Raw genomic sequence first — 6,599 nt, forward strand, 5'->3', positions numbered from 1 at the left:
TCATATGGTGAGACTCGATACTTGCCCAAAACTCGAAAATCAAGCAAAATACGGTTAGAAACTCACCCGATAAATTTTACGATAAAATATTTATTGGCTGCGTTTCTAACAGTATTTTGTTTTATTGCCTATTTTGCAGCTATTATCAAGACTTCAAAGATGTAAGAGTCGCATTTAATGAGATAATCCCCCTCATTTTCGATGCAAGGAACCATTTCATCGAACCAAAGCGAAATTAGGGGAAAACGTTCGGATTTTGTCGAAATTGTTAAACAAGTTAAGAAACAAGGGAAGTTTCTGCAGTTTACGGACCGTGCTGAAATAATAACGTTATTATTTAGAAAGGCATTCTTGACACAGCCGCCTTTTCCATCTTCTCATCACCTATTTTGTACTTTCACCTAACAATTTAATAAGAAAAAGGGTACTTTTCCAGTTTACGGTCCATGTTGAATCAGTAACTTTGTATTTAAGAAAGCCATTCTTAATATAGGGAGGGACATGTTAACTATTCTGTACCTTCATCCAATAATTTAATAAGCAAAAGACATAGTAAAAATTGAATTTAACTTGAAAATTGTATCCAAAAATACCGCAGAAGTTTTCTTTGATATCTTTTTTTACAAGCTGCCCCAGGGCCCAGCGTAGTATTAACACTTCCAATCTTTCCATGATAAGAACGGCTTTCTGAAAAAAAAACAACAACAAAAAACAAACAAAAAAAAAACAACCTTGAAAGCCGTTCTTAACATGGAGAGATTTGTAGGGGGTATTCAGAAAGTCGTTCTTAAAATGGGGAGGTTTGGGTGTTTATACTACGCTGGAGTATGTCGTAAAATAACCTTTCTTTTTTTACTGTTCCGTACTTTCACCTAACAATTTAATAAATAAATAAACTTGGGAAATTGAAACACTCGCTGAAAGTTATATTACTGAAGAAGTTTGATATTAGGAATAGAATCTGACCAAACACCGTTTGCTGCTAAACCTCCCTCCCCCTCTCTCTCTTTAGCTTCTCCGTGCGCCTGCCACTAAGTATGAGTATATATATATATATATATATATATATATATATATATATATATATATATATATATATATAGAGAGAGAGAGAGAGAGAGAGAGAGAGAGAGAGAGAGAGAATATGTGCTTCCACATCAAAGAGGGGCAGGAGCATAAACAGAGACAGAAGCACACACTCTAACACACTCGCATAAAAACACACATACAGAAAACACACACATACATACGCACTTTGATAAACACACACACACACTCGCATAAACACACATATACACGAACACACACGTACACACAAATACTCAAACACACCAACGCAAATCAACTTTCTGTTAAAAGCTGTCATGAGGTGGCAGGGGTGGGTGTCATAAGTGTCAATCGAATTTGAAAGTTTGTTAACGAAATGGATTTATTTCAACTTCGTTTGACACGTGCCAATTCTCCTGCCCTTCACCCCCCCCCCCTACCTGCCTCTCTCTTTACTAAGACTTTTCGGTTGGGGTGTTTATGCTACGCTGGGGTAGGTCGTAAAAATAAACTTTTTTTTCGTTATTAAATTGTAATTTTTTAAGAAATCATTACTTTAAAAGTTAAGAAAGCCATTCTTAATGTAGAGAGGGGCATGTTAACTATTCTGTACTTTCATCCAATAATTTAATAAGCAAAAGATAGGATAAAATTGAATTTAACTTGAAAATTTTACCCAAAAATATCGAAGAAGTTTTCTTTGATATTTTTTATTTTACAAGCTGCCCCAGCGTAGTATTATCTCCAATCTCTCCATGATAAAAACGGCTTTCTGGAAAAAAAAAACACTCCCAAGAAAGCCGGAAAATTAGCAGAGGCAGACAGACTACTAGTTTTGGAGCTAGTTTTATTAATGCGTGTATTTTGAAATGTAAATCACTGGCGACCATGTTTGAACAGGCGGCATATGAAAGGGGCCAATCCTCAGTTTGTTCAGGTATGCTGAAAACGAATATCGCGAGGAAAATTAGCAGAGACAGACAGACTACTAGTTTTGTAGCTAGTTTTATTAATGCGTGTATTTTGAAATGTAAATCACTGGCGACCGTGTTTGAACAGGCGGCATATGAAAGGGGCCAACCCTCAGTTTGTTCAGGTATGCTGAAAACGAATATCGCAAGGAAAATTAGCAGAGACAGACAGACTACTAGTTTTGGAGCTAGTTTTATTAATGCGTGTATTTTGAAATGTAAATCACTGGCGACCATGTTTGAACAGGCGGCATATGAAAGGGGCCAACCCTCAGTGTGTTCAGGTATGTTGAAAACGAATATCGCAAGGAAAATTAGCAGAGACAGACAGACTACTAGTGTTGGAGCTAGTTTTATTAATGCGTGTATTTTGAAATGTAAATCACTGGCGACCAGGTTTGAACAGGCGGCATATGAAAGGGGCCAACCCTTAGTCTGTTCAGGTATGTTGAAAACGAATATCGCAAGGAAAATTAGCAGAGACAGACAGACTACTAGTTTTGGAGCTAGTTTTATTAATGCGTGTATTTTGAAATGTAAATCACTGGCGACCAGGTTTGAACAGGCGGCATATGAACGGGGGCAACCCTTAGTCTGTTCAGGTATGTTGAAAACGAATATCGCAAGGAAAATTAGCAGAGACAGACAGACTACTAGTTATGGAGCTAGTTTTATTAATGTGCGTATTTTGAAATGTACATTAGTTGTTACCATGTTTGAACAGGCGGCATATGAAAGGGGCCAATCCTTAGTCTGTTCAGGTATGCTGAAAACGAATATCGCAAGGAAAATTAGTAGAGACAGACAGACTACTAGTTTTGGAGCTAGTTTTATTAATGCGTGTATTTTGAAATGTAAATCACTGGCGACCAGGTTTGAACAGGCGGCATATGAACGGGGGCAACCCTTAGTCTGTTCAGGTATGTTGAAAACGAATATCGCAAGGAAAATTAGCAGAGACAGACAGACTACTAGTTTTGGAGCTAGTTTTATTAATGCGTGTATTTTGAAATGTAAATCACTGGCGACCAGGTTTGAACAGGCGGCATATGAACGGGGGCAACCCTAAGTCTGTTCAGGTATGTTGAAAACGAATATCGCAAGGAAAATTAGCAGAGACAGACAGACTACTAGTTTTATTAATGCGTGTATTTTGAAATGTAAATCACTGGCGACCATGTTTGAACAGGCGGCATATGAAAGGGGCCAACCCTAAGTCTGTTCAGGTATGTTGAAAACGAATATTGCAAGGAAAATTAGCAGAGACAGACAGACTACTAGTTTTGGAGCTAGTTTTATTAATGCGTGTATTTTGAAATGTAAATCACTGGCGACCATGTTTGAACAGGCGGCATATGAAAGGGGCCAACCCTAAGTTTGTTCAGGTATGCTTAAAACGAATATTGCACGGAAAATTAGCAGAGACAGACAGACTACTAGTTTTATTAATGCGTGTATTTTGAAATGTAAATCACTGGCGACCATGTTTGAACAGGCGGCATATGAAAGGGGCCAACCCTAAGTTTGTTCAGGTATGCTTAAAACGAATATTGCAAGGAAAATTAGCAGAGACAGACAGACTACTAGTTTTGTAGCTAGTTTTATTAATGCGTGTATTTTGAAATGTAAATCACTGGCGACCATGTTTGAACAGGCGGCATATGAAAGGGGCCAACCCTAAGTTTGTTCAGGTATGCTTAAAACGAATATTGCAAGGAAAATTAGCAAAGACAGACAGACTACTAGTTTTGGAGCTAGTTTTATTAATGCGTGTATTTTGAAATGTAAATCACTGGCGACCATGTTTGAACAGGCGGCATATGAAAGGGGCCAACCCTAAGTTTGTTCAGGTATGCTTAAAACGAGTATTGCAAGGAAAATTAGCAGAGACAGACAGACTACTAGTTTTTTTTTTTTTTTTTTTTTTTTACAAAGGCATCACCACATTATCAAGGCCCAGAGGCCACTCAAGGATAATGGTTAAAGAGTGTACAGTAGAAATTGGTCAATATAGTAATCATTAGTAATGAAAATTTGGTAAATTTAATAACTTATATGGAACGGCTCATCAAGAACTTATTTACTTTAGACTTGAACACAACCATATTGTAGTCAGCCGGAAAGCAGGAAAACGGAAGACAATTCCACAGGCGTGCAGTTCTAAGAAAGAAGGTTTGTTCATGGAATCTACGTTTAGGTTTAGGCACAGATAAAGAGTGGGGGAAATTATTGATAGTGTTTTCAGCTAGACGAGTGTTTCTTGTGAAAGTTTGGCGAGGGGGGACCAAAGATTGAAGCTCAGTTGAACACTTTCCATGAAAATAACGATACATCAGAGACAAACTCGCAACATCTCTTCTGTGAGATAGAGGTTGCAAGGAGGAGAAAAGGACATCTCCTACGAGGCTACGAAGTCTATTTTGAACTCTATCAAGGCAGGACAAGTCCTTTCTAGCAGCTCCTGCCCAGATGTGGCAACAGTATTCCATCCTTGGACGTACCTGGCTCTTATATAGGTAGAGAATAGCATCAGCAGTGAGATATCTACTGGATCGATAGAAAGATCCCACCATTTTTCCAGCGGCCTTGGCAACAGATTTGATATACGTGTTCCATTTAAGATCAGGAGTAATGGTCAAGCCCAGAAGCTTGTCAAAACTTGAGGCCTCCTGAAGACGAGAGCCATTCATTTCAATTGATGACAAATGTGGATTAGAATGTTGATGATGTAAAGAGAGAAGCTTGGTTTTAGATGCATTAAAAGTAACCAGCCACTCCTTTCCCCATTGTACTACGTGCTCAAGATCAGAGGAGAGAGAATTGGAGAGAACTTGGTCGTTTACTGTCTTAGATGTGGTACCATAAATGGTAGTGTCGTCAGCATAAATGTCTACAAATGATGTAAGGATATGATTTGGAAGATCATTAATGTAGATCAGGAAAAGAGTTGGGCCCAGGATGGATCCCTGAGGGACACCGGCATTAATACTGTGAGCTTCTGATTTTTGCCCCTCAACTACTACTCTTATGAACCTATCAGAAAGAAATGATTTAATAATTGAGAAGACTTTTCCAGCTATACCATAGCTAGCGATCTTATGAAGTAAACCTTTATGCCATACCCTATCAAAGGCTTTAGATATGTCAAGAGCAATTGCTCTAGAAAGATTGCCACCGTCGAGAGATTTGCTAATCCTATGCGATATAACTGTAAGGACATCTGCTGTAGATCTAGCAGAACGGAAACCATATTGAGTGTCACTAAGAAGGTTATTTTTGTTGAGATGTTTGATTACTTCTGTATTTAACACAGATTCTAGCAACTTACTCATGACGCACAGGAGACTTATTGGCCTGTACTGAGAGGGGGATGAGCGATCACCTGAATTCTTAAATACAGGGCATACTGATGAGATTTTCCAGGGAGATGGGAAACTATTCTCCTTAAGACAACGTTTAAACAGTTTTATAAGTATGGGCGCTAATTCAGGTTGAAGTTTTTTGAGTACTAAAATTGGAATACCATCAGGGCCAGTTGCTTTACTCGAATCAAGGTTTTTGATTAGCTTCGCAACATCACGTACAGATATACGTATATCACATAGCGTGTTTTCTGATACAGGAGGAAATATTGGGGTTGGCGGTCTTGGTCGCAAAGGGTAGAATTTGCTGCAAAGTTCTTGACAAAGAGTTTGGCTTTGTCTGATGCTGACGAGATTACCTCAGGTCCATTGATAATAGTTGGGATGGAGCACACGCTTCTGTTCAGGATTCTGTTTGCTATTTGCCAAAACTGGTGGGAACCAAGCCGCTGCTCAGCTACTTTGGACTTAACAGATTGAGCATACAACACTCTTGCGTTCCTTATTACTTTCTTACAATGGTTGCTGGCAGTCCTGAAAACGGCTTTAGTTTCCATACATCTATTACGTTTGAAGCAGTGGAAAAAGTGATTTCTGTGCGCAATGGCAGCAGCACATTCTGGAGAGAACCATGGCTGGCTGTTAGGTTTTTTCTGAAACTTTTTAGAGGGTATGAAATGGTCAATACCTACAATTAACCATTCAGTTAGGTCTAATACTATAGAGGACACATCCTTTTTAAACATGGAATGCAGAGGTATATCAGATATAAATGTACGGAAGCTATCCCAGTCAGCCTTAGTGTATCGATATACTGTACGATGAAGAGGTACGTCTGGGGACTTATTATATTTCATTTTTATCTTAATTGATACAACAGAGTGGTCGGAAGATCCAAGAGGCGACAGAACAGAAACTGAACATAGTTCAGGGCAAGTTGTGAGAAAAAGGTCTAGTAGGCTCGCATACTGGCCGTCATTATCGGGCACACGGGTAGGTTCCTGAACAATCTGAGTGAGGTCATAGGCAATGGAGAAATCATGACAGAACCTCCCCTCATCATCGGTCTTGTTTGAGTGGGTCAACCATTCGACGTTGTGAACATTGAAGTCTCCACATACGTGAATGTTAGCTGAAGGATAAGTAGAAAGGACTTGGTCAATTTTCTCAGATATGCTTTGAAAGATAGTAACTCCACTGTTGTGGGGGCGATAGAGAG

Source organism: Euprymna scolopes, chromosome 22, assembly GCF_053919585.1.
Source record: "Euprymna scolopes isolate OS-2025 chromosome 22, ASM5391958v1, whole genome shotgun sequence".
Lineage (NCBI taxonomy): Eukaryota > Metazoa > Mollusca > Cephalopoda > Sepiida > Sepiolidae > Euprymna > Euprymna scolopes.